Here is a 16,777-nt window from a genome sequence, read left to right on the forward strand (position 1 = left end):
CTTGTGTAGCTGCTGATACCGATACCAAGCACCAATACCACTAGTACTTTTTGTACATAAAATTTCCTCCCAAAAAACAATATATCCCAATATAGGAGTTTCATTTAAAATTGGATGAAATTAATAGCTTATTCTAATTTCTAGTTCCTGGTTGTAAAATGGCCACAAGAGGGCGGCCGATAGCCACTGTTGCGAGTAGTGATACTTTAAAATAAGGCCAGGTATCAGCCCGATACCAATACCGCTCGCCCATCCCTAGTAAATTGTATTTGTTACATTTAATTATGCATCATTTAACTATTACTGTATTTGTATAAATTATAATTACATATAATTAATGCTGTTTTTATTATAATATATAATCATTTATGTAATTCAATTTCATAATTAAAACAAATATTTTATGCATAATAATGTAAAAACAAAAAAAAGCATTTGATGATATTAAACCAAAATGTATTTTATTGTTATACAAATTGCATGTGCATAAAATATCAAATATTGATTATATTCCATGTGAGTTTTCTTTCTTTTCTTTTTTTTTACTCGCAGTTCAACAGCAACGGATTGAACTAATCACGATTTTTTTTCTTTAATTATTTTAATATTAATTTTATTTTTATCTTTTCGCCATTAACCCAATTCTTGTGGGAAAACACTGGAGGTTTATCAGTGTTTCTTTGAAGAATATTTATTGATTGATTGATTTTCCATAATGCATTTCAATGGAAATCAAATACACACAGATTTTCACTACTTGTGGGCCGGCCCGATCGAGTGAGGGAGGCACTGTATATAATTGTATACTTAATACTTCTATACATATAAAATGTAAAGTATAAAAAAAAATACAATGATATTTTTAACATTACAAATGTGCATTGTATTTGCATTGTTTTCAATGTAAAAAACAACAACAAAAACATTAAGATAATTCTATAAAATTAATCAATGCGCACTGGGATATTTCTGTGCATCTTTGCAGAAATGTTTGCATAACACAGATAATGTATACCTAGGTTGTGCTTTTGTAGTATATTTTATATCATAAATCTTCCCTGTCTGTACACTTATTTGAGAAAGTAGGATTGTCAAGATTGCAATTAAAGGAAAATTCCATTATATGAACATTTTGATTGTTTTTTCCCGTATTTAATTACGATGTAGACACGGTTCAGCTGTTTCACAACCAGGACGGTAGGCAGGTCATAAAAAAAACGTGCATGTGTGTGTCTGTGCGCATGCATGTGTCTGTGTGTATGTGTGTCTGTGTGCATGAGTGTGAAAGGTACTGAGATATATTTGTCTCCCTATAAAGCTCTGCGTGCTTCTCATTTCCAGACATATAGCAGAAGTGAGCGAGTAAGTGAGTCACTGCACAGGAAATTATGACGGTTCAAATCACACGCTAATTTCTTGTATTCATGTGTGTTTGAGTGTGTTGTATAGTTTTTGAGCAGAAAAATAAATGAAGAAAGCTCACAAGTAGGTCAAATGGCTAACGTTACGTTAATAGTTACAGAGGTTGGCATAGTGTGTCTTAAACAAGGTCAAATTGAAGTACTTTTGTGAGCTATTTGCTTGCTTCATGTAGTAGGACATATTTAGTCTAATCTGGAAAGAACTGAAACCCTCAAAATTGGGATGGAATGTATTCCATGTAATATATATATATATATTCCATGTAATATATATATATATATATATATATACAATATATATATATATATATATATATATATATATATATATTACATGGAATATATTTTTTTTTACATGGAATACATTCCATCCCAATTTTGAGTTTTTTTTTAAAGTGTTGTACTTTACAGGGTTATGGGAAAAAACAAACAAACAAAATTATGCTGCGTGAAAAGAAGAAGACTTTAAATTTCACCAAGGATCTGGTTAAATGTGATGATACAGGGATTTATTTTCAATGGAAAAATCCCTCCAGGAATCAGGGTTAGGGTTAGGGGGTAGTTTGTTGTCCTCAGTGAACCAGGAAGTAGCCTTCTAACTAACAAACACATTTTCAAAGGCCTCGGTCGTCACGCCAGCGTACTTAGTGAAAGCCAACCCTGTATATACAAGTGTGTGTGTGTGGTGCATTAAAATTGGAAGCAGGTGATATGGAGCAGAGGGAAATGATATCCTCCCGCGCCGATCCACCTGCCTCCCAGACGTGTCAATGAGTGTACACTATGTGGTGCATTAAAAAAAAAAAGCGACCAGCGGGGCCCTTCCCAACCGGGCGGGGGCAGTGGGCGCACCCGCCCACAAAAGCCCCACCCACCCCAACCAACCCCCCACGGGGACCCCGGTGGGCATATGGAACCAGCCCGGCGGGGCGATAGGGCTCGCCCACCGGATACTGGGGCCCGCCCTAGGTGCCTGGAGGCTCACCGGAGCGGGGCAGGCACAACACCTGTTTCTATACATTTTTATATTTGGTTTTTATTCAAGGCAGATATTTTTTCCATTAAAATGTGATTTATGAGGAGGTTAGACCATTGGTCGATATTGAGAGTTCGTTTATTTTTCCAGTTAACAAGAATTGTTTTTTTTTCGCGATAGTAAGGGCTACAAGTGTAGATTGAAATTGTTTACGTGGTAAGTCAGTTGTTGTTAGGTCACCTAGCAAACACAAGTTTGGAGATAAAGGTATCCTACAGTCCAAGATAGTGGAAAGTTTTTCTAAGACTTAAATCCAGAAATACATAACCGGAGTGCATAATCATAAAGCATGAAAATAAGTGTCTGTAGTGTTTTGTAAACACTGGAGACAAATGTATGAGTCTGAGAGTCCCATTTTCTTCATCATATATTGAGTAATGTATGTTCTATGAATAATTTTATATTGGATAAGTTGTAAATTTGTGTGTTTTGTCATTTTAAATACGTTATCACAAACTTGAATCCAAAAGTCAGATTCTGTAAATATAGATAAGTCTGTCTCCCATTTCGAGATGGGTAAATACATTTTATCAGTATACGAAAGTAACTTATATATTTTTGAGAGTTTCTTTGTTGTTGTCGGAGAAAGCTTGGTAATATCTTTAGTTAAAACAGGCGGTTGGAGCGTACCCCGAAGTGTTGGAATTTGTTTCTTTATCATACTTTTAACTTGCAGATAATATAAAAAAAAAAACAGTTTTGTATTTTGTATTTTTGGAGCAAGAATGTATATGATATAAACATCTTATCTGAGAAAAGATGGTGGAGAAGTGTAATTCCTTTCTGCTCCCAGACACCTAAATAAAACGATTGGGTTGTTAAGTTGAAAGTCGGGGTTATGTCATAGGGGAGAAAGCATACAGGGCTCCACTTGGGCTTTTGTAATTTCTAGTGCCTTCCACCAGGCAGCCAGGGTGGCGGAAATCATTGGGTTTTTAAAACAATTGTGTTGCTTAATCTATGTTGTAATAAAGAGTAAATCTAAAAGTCAGGTTATTACAATCCTTCTGTTCTAGTTCCAGCCAACAGTTAGTATCTCTGTTGGGTTGTGCCCATAGAATGATATATTGCAGCTGGTAAGCTATATAGTAGTGCATAAAATGTGGTGCCTCTAGACCTCCTTTGGATTTACTTTTCTGAAGAGTAGATAGACTAATCTTTTCTTTTTTTTATTCCAGTAAAATTTTGTAACAGTCGAGTACAACAACTGGAACCAGTTAGCCGTAGGTTTATATGGAATCATTGAGAAAAAATAGCTTATTTTGGGTAAAACTTTCATTTTAATGGTGGCTATTTGTCCTATTAGAGAAATAGGAAGATTATTCCAGCGCTCCAAGTCACTATAAATGCTATCCAGAAGTGGAGTAAAGTTTAAATGAATTAAATCAGTTAATTTAGGTGAGATTTTTATGCCTAAGTATTTTAAATTACCTATAGGAAATGAATAGTGTGGGTCCTGGTTTGCAGGGTTCCATGAATTTTCTGTAATAGGTAGTAGTGTTGATTTTGTCCAGTTAATAGAATAATCTGATAAATGTGAGAATTTAGTTATTAAATTAAATACTTCCCCTAACGAAACAGCAGGCTTTTCTAAATAAAGTAAAATATCATCGGCATATAGATTAATTTTGTGTTCTGTTAACCCAGAGTGAATTCCTTGAATCTTTCTTTCCTGGCGTATGGCTAATGCAAGTGGCTCAATAAATATTGCAAATAATAAAGGGGACAGTGGGCATCCCTGTCTTGTGCCTCTCTGTAGAGTAAAACTCTAACATATAATCCCATTCGTAGTAACTGTAGCTTTAGGAGAATCATATAATACTGACACCCAGTGAATAAATGACTTCCCAAAGCCAAATGTATTTAAAACATCAAAGAGGAAGGACCAGTTAACTTTGTTGAAAGCTTTTTCTGCATCCAACAATATAATAACTGGCTTTTTATCATGCCGCTGTGACATGCTAATAAGGTTAAAGAGCCTCCTAATATTATTAGTAGAGTGACGACCTTTAATAAAGCCTGTTTGGTTGCTATGAATGATTGTCGAGATTACTGTTTCTAGTCTAGATGCGAAAGCCTTAGCGATAATTTTAATATCAATGTTAATTAGTGAAATTGGACGGTAACTTGGGGGTCTTTTTCTGGCTTTAATAAAAGTTTAATTGCTGCTGTATTCATGTGTGGGCGTATGTAATCATTAGTTTTAATTTATGTTACTACTCTTAAGAATAATGGAGCAAGCATTAACCAAAAGTGCTTTAAAAATATAGCCAGATAACCATCCCGGCCAGGTGCTCTGCCATTAGGCAAACTATCTAGAGCACTGTACAGTACAGCTCGTTTATATTAAGTGGTGCATCTAACATCTTTATGTTCAGTAGTTAACTAAGGTGGTATATTTAAGCTACTGAGGAATGCCTCAATATGCTCAGGGTTAGGCTTGTTAGTTTCTGAGTATAGGTTGCGATAATAGTTATAAAAAATGTGATTAATTTCTTCTGGTGATTGTGTGAATTCACCAGTTGTCAATTTAATAGCCGTTATAAGAGATTTCTCCCGATTACGTTGAAGTTGGTTTGCAAGAAATTTACCTGATTTGTTATTATATTCAAAGTTGTTGTATCTCAATTGTTGTATTATAAACTCTGTCTTTTTAGATAACATATGGTCAAACTGTATTTTTTTATTTTGTAAGTCAGTCCGTATTTGGTTATTTGGGTTTATTGCGTACTCATCCGTCAGTTGTTAAATTTTATCTTCCAAGTCTTTTTCTAAATTTTTATCCTGTTTCTTTTTATAAGATGAATATAATATTAATTTTACCTCTAATTACCGCTTTCCCAGCTTCCCAGAGAAGAGATGGAGATAAGTCTGGAGAGTCATTTATTTCACCAAAGTCTGCCCACTCTCTTCTTATAATTTTGTCAAACTCTGCGTCATTTAGCAGTGAGATGTTAAAACGCCATGTCGGGGTGGTTTAAAGGAATAATCAACTTGTAGGGTAAGGGAGACTGGTGCATGGTCGTTAATAATAATAGGATGTATTTTTGTAACAATTTTATCAGCAATAGAATTATTTGTAAGAAAAAAATCTATTCTTGAAAAAGACAGCAAAAAAGAAGGTAAATTGCTTCTTCGTTGGGTTTTTAAGTCACCAGCTGTCGCCGAGGCCAAAATTATCCATATATTCCCCTATTACTTTAGTAGATTGTAATCGCCTTATACATGTTGTATTATTAGAACAATCTATTAATGGATTTAAGACTGTGTTAAAGTCTCCTCCAATAATAAAAAGTTTGCTGCTAAATCAAACAGCTGAGAGAAAAAATCATGGAAAAAGGCCGGATCATCATTATTAGGCGCATATAAATTACCAAATGTATATATTTTATTAAATATAGTCACCTGAATAATAATGTATCGGCCCTCTTGGTCTGTTACTGTATTATTGAGAGTAAAGAATAAATTCTTATGTATGAGTATACAGACTCCTCTTTGTCTACTGTTATAAGGAGTACACTTGACTAAAATTCTTATCAATAAGTAATTTTTCTTCAGATTTTTGTAGGTGGGTTTCTTGAAGGAGACGAATATCTAATTTTAATTTTTAGAGATGGTCTAAATTTTTTTATTCCTTTTGCCTGTGAGCGAGTGCCACAGACATTCCAGGAAACCAGAACTAATTTATGCATACAAACAATATAGACTCAGTCCTGTGTATATATCTGTATAGGCTATTTGTTAATATTGGCATGTTATAGGATAGAGTCAAAGTGGTTAGGTGGTTTATGTAATTTGTGTGAAATATGAGGTAACGTGTAAGTGAATATAACAGTAAAAAAACGGGGAGGGAGGTAAAAGTTAAGGAAATTAGCAGGGGATTAAACATGTAACAATACACCAGTAACTAGTAACCTAAGCGAGATTTTTTGTTTAAATATATTTTAGATATAGTTATGTATTAATATTATATTTGTAATATAGCTTAGACATAATGAGTATTCATATTTTTGGTTTTATAACCACATATACAGTACATGTATACATCTAATAATCAAACAAAGTTTAGTTCCACCAATGCCAATTAGAACAGTCAGGGAGTGGAGTTGGGGTTTCGGAATAGTTGGCCATCGATGTATAGCTTATCAACGACTATCGTAGTCCGTTTACCCTCCTGCCTATTTTGTCTCATTATAGGAAACAGTACTTTTCGCCGCTCATTAATCTCTCTCGGGAATTGGTCATTCAACCCGTAAGAGGTCCCTTTAAGCTCCCGTCCTTTACTTTTAACAAATTCTTTCTGTTTAAAATGTTTAAACTTAGCGATAATAGGACGGGGTTTGTTGCCCCTTCGGGCTCCAAGCCGATGTACCCGGTGAAAAGAGATATTATTTACCATCTTCTGAGGTATTTTTAACAACGTCGTCATAATTTTTTTTATCTTGGCCTCTGGATTGTCAGAGGTATTCTCGGATATGCCTGAGAATATTAAATTCTCCCGCATGCTACGGGATTGGACATCCAGAACCGTTTCTTTTAATATTAATATTTTATTCTCCTTTTTAATTGTTTCCAACTCTGCTGAAACAGCCGCGAGTGACGAGCGTAACTTGGCATTATCTCGTTGGAGGTCACTTACCTGTTGACCGACGAATTCCAAACTCACCTTTAATTCTTTAACGTCCTCGCGGATGAAACAGAGGACATCTAGTTTTTTTTATTTATGGAGTCCAGCATACTGACCGAAATGTCCATAGTAACAAGATCGTCCGTGTCCGTCGCTGAGTCATTTTATCGTTTCTCGAAGGAAGGATCCTCCATCGCGCAGCTGTAAAAGTATCCGTCGAAGAAACGTTCAAGGTCCTCCACGCTGGGTGGCATTCCAAATCTGCCGGATGAAAGAGAGAAGAGAAAAGCCAAGTTATATGGTGGTTAAATTCGGATTTGGTTTAGCATAATAGAGCTAGTTCTATTTTAGCAGCAGGGCGCCGCCATGTTGGGTATTCCCGGTCTCGCTGTAGGTCTCACGTTAGTTACAGCATCTCGCGATAGGTCTTTTGTATGTCTTCTGACGATCGACAGATATGTCTACCAAATTTCATGCTGCTAAGTGAAATTGGGCTGATTTATATATATATATATATATATTATATATATATATATATATATATATATATATATATATATATATATATATATATATATATATATATAAAATCATTTTTTATTTTTTATTTTTTTTAAGCGAAATATCCAGACTATTAGGCCAGATCATGAGGAAATATTGTTTACATAGTCAACAAACACTAAATTGGTGTAAAAATATGACTGAATTATTGTGTTCATATGGTCAATACGGTGTCTTATCTAACACTTGCTATGAAATAAGACTGTTATGTCGAGCTTGTTTAATCATTAACATGTTGCCCTTCTTGCACTTTGCACTACTTTAGATATATATGTTGAATAACTTCAAAACAATGTGTGCCCTCATTTTGCCAAGAGAAACCAACACAATTTTTTCTGTTAAAAAAGTGCTTGAAATTATACATTTGATTGTCAAAAGTGGATGAAATACAAAATGTTGAAAGTTGTTTTTATTTTGGGTCGGGTAGGAGAAGACGTGAAAGTAATGCAGGAAGTAGAAAGTAGACGGGCGTAGCAGGTCAAGTTACTGTTACACGACAATGTGCCGGCAATGACTCACTGCACAGATTATATGGTGATGAGGACGATAAGAAAAAAGAAGAAGAGTGCGGAAACCTCGTGACGCGACTCACGTGTGCTTGCCACCTGCTTGCGCTTGCCTAAAACTCCTCTTTCTGTTTCTGTTTCATGTTTGTCCAAGTATCCAATCTGAATTGTGTCTTTGGGGCTAATTGTTTCACACCCAATCCAGAAGTCACAGACATTCAACAGCCTCAGGCCAAATGGCCACTTAGAGCTTTCACACGGACCAAAGTCGAAAATATTTTCAAATTCAGACACTAATCCAATTTTGCTTGGCAACAACATGGCATTTGATAGACATGCTTATCAAAAAAGTCTCAAGAAGCCAAGCCAGGACATCTGATATTTTCCTTTGAAGCAGCCTTACTAGAGTCAAATTTGAAAATGCAGCTCCTGAACCTGGTTTGGTTTTGTAAAATTTTTAATTTGATAGCTGTAATTATCATGAGTAGACTCACAAAAGTTCCAATAAGCCACAGAAATGACATAGCAGATCTGCCATTTGGTTCAAAGTGGCCATTTCAGGGTCAGTTTGGCAATTTTCAGGACTCCTTCAAGGTTAAACTTTTTTTCTTTTTCCGTTCAGTTTCTGTCTATGGAAACAAAATTCATATTTATACCATTAAAGAGGAAGACAAGTCAAATATTTTCTTAGGTTTGTGGAATATAAATTAAGCAGCAAAATCCACACGTTTTCCCCCATCCATCTCTGGGGGCGGCAATTTTGACACTTGCTGTCGACTGAAGATGACGTCACAGTGCCAAAGGGCTCAGGTAATGAATGTCATGGCTCACCTGTTTTCTGGGTTTGACCATGTGACCTTCACAAGGTAAGCCCTTGGGCACTGTGATGAAAATGGCCGCCCCTGAGATTGATAAAAATGAGTGTATTTTGCTGTTTCATTTATATTCCAAAATAATAATCAGAATATCGTGAAGGTTGACCATTTTTTACTTGACTTGACATTAGTTTTTAGTCCGTATTCAAAATCACACACATTCACCAACCATGGCCTAACAAATGGCCATTTTGAAGGCATTCCTGCACTCAAAAGCTCATCACATTTTACTGTTGTGCTTAATAGGGTAAAAATTCATATTTAATCATGAGAAAAAAACTGTCTCCTTTTTGCTTCACATTGAATTTAGTAGCCGTCTCTATCATGAGTAGACCCACAATGAAGTCTCAAGAAGCCATGCACAAATACATACATTCGCTGTAGTTGTTATCATTCGCATTTGATAAGAAGCACAAATCATTTAAACAAACACAAATGGCCTGATTTCTTTTTTTCTAATGACAGTGTGGCATAAATTTGCATACTCGATAACATTTGGACTTCACTGCCCTCATTTTCTCTGTAGTGTGTGTGTATGTGTGCACTGTGCACCACTGACTGCCTGTCTAACTGAGTGACTGAGAATATGTCCGGGCATGTCTCAGAAGAAGCACACACTCCGTCACATGCGCACAAAAGAAACACTGTCTAATGCACATCCAAGTACAGTATTGTTCAAACAAAAATAAAATAAAATAGGTGTCAAGGGTGGTGCTGCTGAATTATAGTGACGATGTTAATGATGATGATGATGACTATAATAATAAGACTACTACTGCTACTACTACTACTATTACTACTACTAATATCATGCCTGCGATACATTAGAGAAGATAAGTTAATTTGTCAGTTAATTAAATTAAATTCGAAGTGCTTTACAGGTACATCAAAACACAAGAAGGCAATATTATATGTTCATACAGACATGTTAACTATACATAGGAAATCACGCTATAGTGAAACATAACACCAAAGTGACATTTGGGCGGGTTTGAGAGTTTCTTAGTTTCCTATTCTGAGGTTTGAAAAGTGTCACAAGTGTTACCCCGACAGTGAAGTTCCTTTTCACATTTTCCTTTCATCGCCTTTTTGTCATGTCTGGAAAGATCTGGCTTTGGTTGAGGGCCCTGAGTGGGTTCCCGACCTTCCGCGGGTTGACCAATCCGGGCCCTCAGCCACTTGTGCCTGGCCCCAGGTGTGGCTAGTTACCAAATTAGTGTGGGTGTATTTAGTTCCCGGGTGGTGATCAGTCCGTGTGGGATCATTGCCGCTTGTCACGGTCACACGGAGTTCAGTCTGTCATTTTGATTTTGTACCTTTTCAGTTCCTTGTTTATTTTATTCTAACCAGTACCCTGGTTAGTGTTTTTCTGTAAAATAAAGCACGCCAGTCTTGCCCGCACTCCTGGTGTGGTTCTCCTGCATTTTGGGTCCTCCACTCCACACGCCGACAGACACCACGCCGCTCCGTGACCACACCGTAACACTTTTGGACATTTTGAATTATATGTGAGGAAATAAAAACAATAGTGATGTGACAACTTGGGCTTTTATGTTGTTGTTGTAGATCGAGAGAGACAGCCGGTTCTTGATCTCAAATATGTTGTGTTGTTGGTGAGATGAAATCAGGTTATTGTGGCATTATTACAGCTTTTGTACGTAATTTTTTGCAAGAAAAGAGGTGTAACTGTACAGAAAAATTGCACGGAATGCAGCATGCAAGATATCGTGGCTAATACGGAAGTTGCTGGCATAAGTAAGAGCAACCAAGGGCCGCCTCGTTATAACAAACGTACAATTGTTCATAGTTACTTGGAACATTGAAGCTGCTTCACCATGACAAATATATGGGGGGAAAATTTCTAGCTACATTGTGAGTTTATTCTCGCATTTTAGATTTTTTTCAGTGTACTTATTTTTCTTGAAAACACAAAATGAGTGCAAAAATCAAATGTTCTAAAAATGTTTTTTTGTTGTAGTTTTAAAGCTTTGTTCTTTCAATAAAATGTCAAATTTACCATGAATAACTTCAACAATAGAAAAAACTTTCTCAAAAATATTTCAGAAAAATATATAATAAAAAGATTTTTCTCTCAAAAAATATATTTTTTTATAATATATTTTTGTTCCTACATCTATTTTTAAAAACAGTGCAGTTATTTTTGAAGTAAATACCCTTCCTCAAAAAATAAAATTAAAAAAATAATAAAAACTTTTGTTGGTATTATAACTTTTTTTCCAGTCAATAAAATACACTTTCCTGGAAAAAATAAAAATAGAAAATGGAAAAATGTCATTAAGCCCATAAATAAAAAATAATAAGAATAAAAGATTCCACGCCCCTTCAAGAAATAACATTTTGTCTCAAAAATGCTGCCCCAATATTTATTTTAAAAGTGTTTTCATGTGGGGGGAAATGCAAGGAAAAAAAAGTGCAGGGAAAAAAAGAACATCATCACTGTTTCCTCCTGAGGAACAATATGGAATTACATGTCGAAACATAGAACACTTAATCCCTCCATCCCTTTTCTGTTCTGCATATCCTCATTTACATTATTAACAGTGTTCTACTTAAAGCTTCTACAAGGAAATGGGAGTGGATAAATGTGTCCTTTGACAGTCTTATCAATGCACAAAGAAAGAGAAACAACTTATCATGATGATGATGATGATAAAGCAGATGCCGTATTGAAGGAGATTTCAGGCATGATAACTTCTCAAGACGTCAGTGGAAAACTTTAATCATGTTTTGTATCTTTAAAAAAGAAAACTAGTTTGGTCTTTCTTTTGGCGGTAGGCTACTTTTGGGTCAATCTGGAATTCACCGAACTTTCATCAGTCATGTCCACGTTTGAATGCACTAAAATACCCCACAACTGCGTGCAGGCCTAAATACTACAACTGCTTTAATGTGGACGGCCACTAATGGCGTGGAAATCACTTCTTGAGGCCCATAACGCTGAAGAAAAACTCAATTGATTCATTATTCAAATGTGCTTTCTACAAACATTTCATCAGTGTTATTTTGTTTGTTTGCTTATGTTATATGTTTTACAAGACAATTGGGGCTGCATCATTGTGTAAAAAGTATAAATTTGTACCTGTAAAAGTCGTGATTTGTACCTGTAGAAATGACAACTTGTAGTCAAAGAAGTCGCCACTAGGAGTCACTTTTGCACCAAATCTCTCGCTACAGATGGTGCAAAACTGATTCGTACTTGTAGAGCACTGTACTCGTAGGAAAAGAGGGCGGGCTCTGGAGGATTTGGGCGGGCTAAAGCTCAACCACATTTGTTGAGTGAACGACAGTGGATTGAACTCAAATGACGATACGTTTTTATCATTAATATGCAAGTCCAAAATTCCAAACAGAGTCGCCACACTAGTTTACGCGAGGACGTCTCAGGCGTGAAAAATTTCAACATGATTCAATCAATATACAAACACCGCGTGGAACACCTGTAAACGTTGGTTGACATGCAGAGCACTCAAAGTGGGCAGAAAGAAAGTAAGTAAAAGAAGTTTTAGTATGAAGGTAAGATTTATTGTACGATCATAGCTCATAATTCGGTGCTAGCAAGCTCATCTCATGTTGTTAATTGTCACGAAAACTGAACACATTGAAGTCACGATTTTTATTTCAAGATTTGAAGCCTACCAGTGTAAACATACGATCAATAGCTTGTACCTGTAAAAAAAATTATCTAAAAATACCTCAAAAACTGCTGCTTAGTGCTTGGATGTGAAAATTACTATAGAGCTACAGAACCCTATTGAATGTTTTACAAGACAACCTAAACCTATAACCAAAAGTGGACTGTACTCAGCTACTTGTATTTGAGTGACATTATATTCAAATATCTGTACTCTTACTATCATAATAAAATGAAAACAAAACGTTTTTACTGCGAGTGAATCTTTAAGCTGCTACAGGTATTTTAACCTCAACCCTTTATCCTCTGTATTTAATCATTTTATTTTAAATATTACAATTTCTTGATAAATGTCAGTATTTTTGCAATGTATGCTTTGCAAACAGTTTTTTTTAAAAGGCTCTTAAACTCTTAGTTTACTCATCACTCACAGTACTGAAATATTTGTGCAAGTATTTTTTTTGCACTTTTAATTTCTACTTGAGTTTAATTTTCCAATGTAACATTACTCTTATTTGAATATAAATATTGGCTATTCTGCTTTTGAAATGCTAGTCTATCTGTATCACTAAGATGTGAGCAATGTCACTGTCACCTAGCTACTTTAACAAAAGTAACTAGGTCAAATGTTAGTTTATTTATTTTTAATTAAATGAGAATCTCACAAGTTTCAAAATCTTGCTCAAAAGGCGGAGACAACTGCTGCAGACACTGCTGAAGCATCAGTGAAAAGGATGACCCACTCCATCAGCAAGCAGCCAAGAGACAGGAGATGACACCTGGGGGGTATTCCATCAAGCCGGATTAAGGAAAAGCCTGTTTTATTTCGCTGATGTGAATGTAGCAGGCGGAGGTCCCCCACCTGTGGCAGTGGCCTTAGTCTTTTTTTCTGGTGGCTACAATGATGGGCAACATATGTTTACAGCTCAACACCTATTTAATCGTATTTTATATATATATTGTTATAGGCTACTTGCCGACTTGTTACCATGATCGCTTTTGGCTACTGTTGAGATGTAACAGTGAAGAATGAATATGTAGGTCAATTCGAAGTGCTTTACATTAAATCAATAATTAATAACACTATTAATGTGAAATCCACATCTAACATGAAACAATTATAACTTATACATTTAGTCTGTCGGCTATTTTTTTGTTTTTGCCAATGATATTTCCCTCGTCTTATTGATAGCAGCAGTATTGCTTTTTTTGGTGAGTCTTGAATTCCTCATACAGCTCCACCAATAACTTTTGTTCTGTTTGTGAGAACAATACTGCTCTCGTTTTACTGTCTTTTGACATAATTGATTGCAATTTTGCCTATCGACTCATCAGGGCTTCTTGTCTACCCCGGGAGCGTGTACAAAGCCAGACTATGCAACCCTGGCTTACATTAGCCCTGATTAGACACGGTTGCAATGGGTTAGTGGAACGACTTGGCGCTTTATTCGGAGATGGTGTTACTTCCAGCCTCGCTTTTTTTGCATGAGTCTCGCTTTCTTTAGCTGCGTTGATGGAATACCCCTTCAATCTTCAAATCAAGGTTGACACTACCACAGCAATGGATGCAGAAACGGCTCTTCTGGACATCAAATAAAACATTTTAAATGATGCACAATCTTGTTTATTGAATGATACATGTTATTTGATCTGACTATTTCAAATAACTCTCAATATGGATTCAATTGTACTCCTTTAACATTTCAAACATAAAATTGGAAGACATTTAGAAAGCATAATTTCTTAACTTTCCCAAAGGTGATTGCAGTGAAATTCTCTCAGAACAGTAACCAGTGTATCAAGGATTCTCATTTGTTGGACTTCACAGCCACTTTGAAGCAGGTTTGATGTCACACCACATGCCACCGTCTAGAGATGGATCAAGAAGTAGCTTTGATTGACTGCATGCTGGCATCTGTGCAAACAGAATGGTTGGGTCAGCATATTCATACAATAAAAAATAATCATAGCTTCCTAGCTGGGTCATTATCAAAACACAGCCACTGACATTATACATAATAAGTTAAACGTTTAGCTTTATCTTGTTAGCCAGAAAAAAACCAAAGATTTTGCCACATCTTAATATCAGAAATAGTGGTAATACTGATAGACACAGATATTGTTCATAAACATTTCTATTTACATTATTTTTATTTGGCTTCAGTGTTTAAGCCAGATGTGTATGTTTACAAGTGTTAAGAATGATCATTTGAATTTCACTGCAAAACTTGTTTTAACAACACATGGGATACTGTATGTACAGTATAAGCTTTTGAAATAAAAACAGCAAATATGTCATCATGAACTCACATCATATGAAAGGGTGTCGAGCTTAATATATCTCAGTTCAAGTATCCAGGTAGTTTTTTAAGACATTAAAGAAGTGCAGGGACAAGCTATTGATTGTATGTTTACACTGTCTCAGCTATGATAATACAAATGGCCTAGGTAAAAGTAAATACATTCAGGACAGAAAGTCACAGTCCAAAGGTAGGCTTCAAATCTTGAAATGAAAATCGGGACTTCAATGTGTTCAGTTTTCGTGACAATTAACAATACGATACGATACGATACGATATACAACATGAGATGAGCTAGCTAGCACCGGATTACGAGCTATGATCGTACAATAAATCTTACCTTCATACTAAAACTTCTTTCTTTCTGCCCACTTTGAGTGCTCTGCATGTCAACCAATGTTTAAGCTGTTCCACAAGGTGTTTGTATATTGAACCATGTTGAAATTTTCACGCCTGAGACGTCCTCTCCAAAATGACGCGTAAACTGGTGTGGCTGTTTGGAATTTCGGACTTGTACATATTAATGATAAAAACGTGGCGTCATTTGAGTTCAACCCACTGTCGTTCGCTCAACCAATGAGGTTGAGCTTTAGCCCACCCAAATCCTCCAGAGCCCGCCCTCTTCTTCTACGAGTACAAATCACGGTGCTGTACAAGTACGAATCGGTTTTGCACCATTTGTAGTGAGAGATTTGGTGCAAAAGTCACGTGGCTGGACAGCAGCAGAAAAAACACTTGTGACTCCTAGTGGTGACTTCTTTGACTACAAGTTGTCATTTCTACAGGTACAAATCCCGACTATTACAGATAAAAATTTACACTTTTGTACAGGTACTTCTTTTTCTGTACAGGTACACGACTTTTACAGGTACACTTTTTTTTTTTAAAGATACACTTTTGTTTTTTACAGGTACACATTTATTTTTTACAGATGCAATTTTTTTTTTGCAGGTACACATTTTTTTTACAGGTACAAATCACGACTTTTACAGATACAAATTTATACAGGTACAATTTTTTTTTAATACAACTAAAAACATTTTTTTACAAGTACAAGTTACTTTTGCACCATATTTACCTCCATAGAGACTGTGTCCCCATCAGAAATGTTTGTAGCCTCAGTAAATCCCCTCCAGCATTTTACTTGATTTTCTCAGCCACTTGATGTATCGTTGTGCTGCTGTGGGCGAGAGGAAAAAATCCTGGAGCTGTGCCTGGTAAAATTGCCCAGTTCTCAAGTTTTTTACACAAAACACCACTTCAAAAAGTACTTTGCTCTCCTAATGCCGCCATAATGACCACATTTAGATACACTTGTGTAATAGGTGTCCATCAAAATCACAAAAAAAGCCTCATTGTATACAGTTTCAACATTGATTCTTCACTGGAATGTAGGAACATTTTAAACTTTACTTAAATACTAATTACCTTAAGATATATTTCACATAAAAGAAAAAAAATATTAAATGGAATGTGTTGTGTGCAAATGTATTGTGTTAAACAAATTTGCTTTACTGGCTTTAAAAAAATAAAAAAAAATAAATAAAGCTTGAACATTTGAATTAGTGATTCTTTTATGGCACTTGTACCCGGAAGTTGGACATTCATCCGTCAAAATTTCAATTTAATTTCTCTTCTTGAAAAGTCAAAGCTGTGACAAGTATAGAAGTATGTTTGGTACTTTTTTGTTGTTGTTGATTTTTTTCAAATAATAAAAAATAGATGACTGTCTTAAAGAGGAAGTCAAGTCAAAAATTGTCTTTTACAATATGTTTTATGCAGCCCTAATATAGTCTAAA

General features: G+C 35.6%; 1 protein-coding gene across 1 annotated transcript in view; it reads left to right on the top strand.

The window, feature by feature from the left end:
* arhgef33 (Rho guanine nucleotide exchange factor (GEF) 33) overlaps positions 1–16,777 on the top strand; it is a 144,728-nt gene that overhangs the window by 49,692 nt on the left and 78,259 nt on the right. The gene's annotated exons all lie outside the window — the stretch shown is intronic.

Source organism: Vanacampus margaritifer, chromosome 12 (genome assembly GCF_051991255.1).
Source record: "Vanacampus margaritifer isolate UIUO_Vmar chromosome 12, RoL_Vmar_1.0, whole genome shotgun sequence".
NCBI lineage: Eukaryota > Metazoa > Chordata > Actinopteri > Syngnathiformes > Syngnathidae > Vanacampus > Vanacampus margaritifer.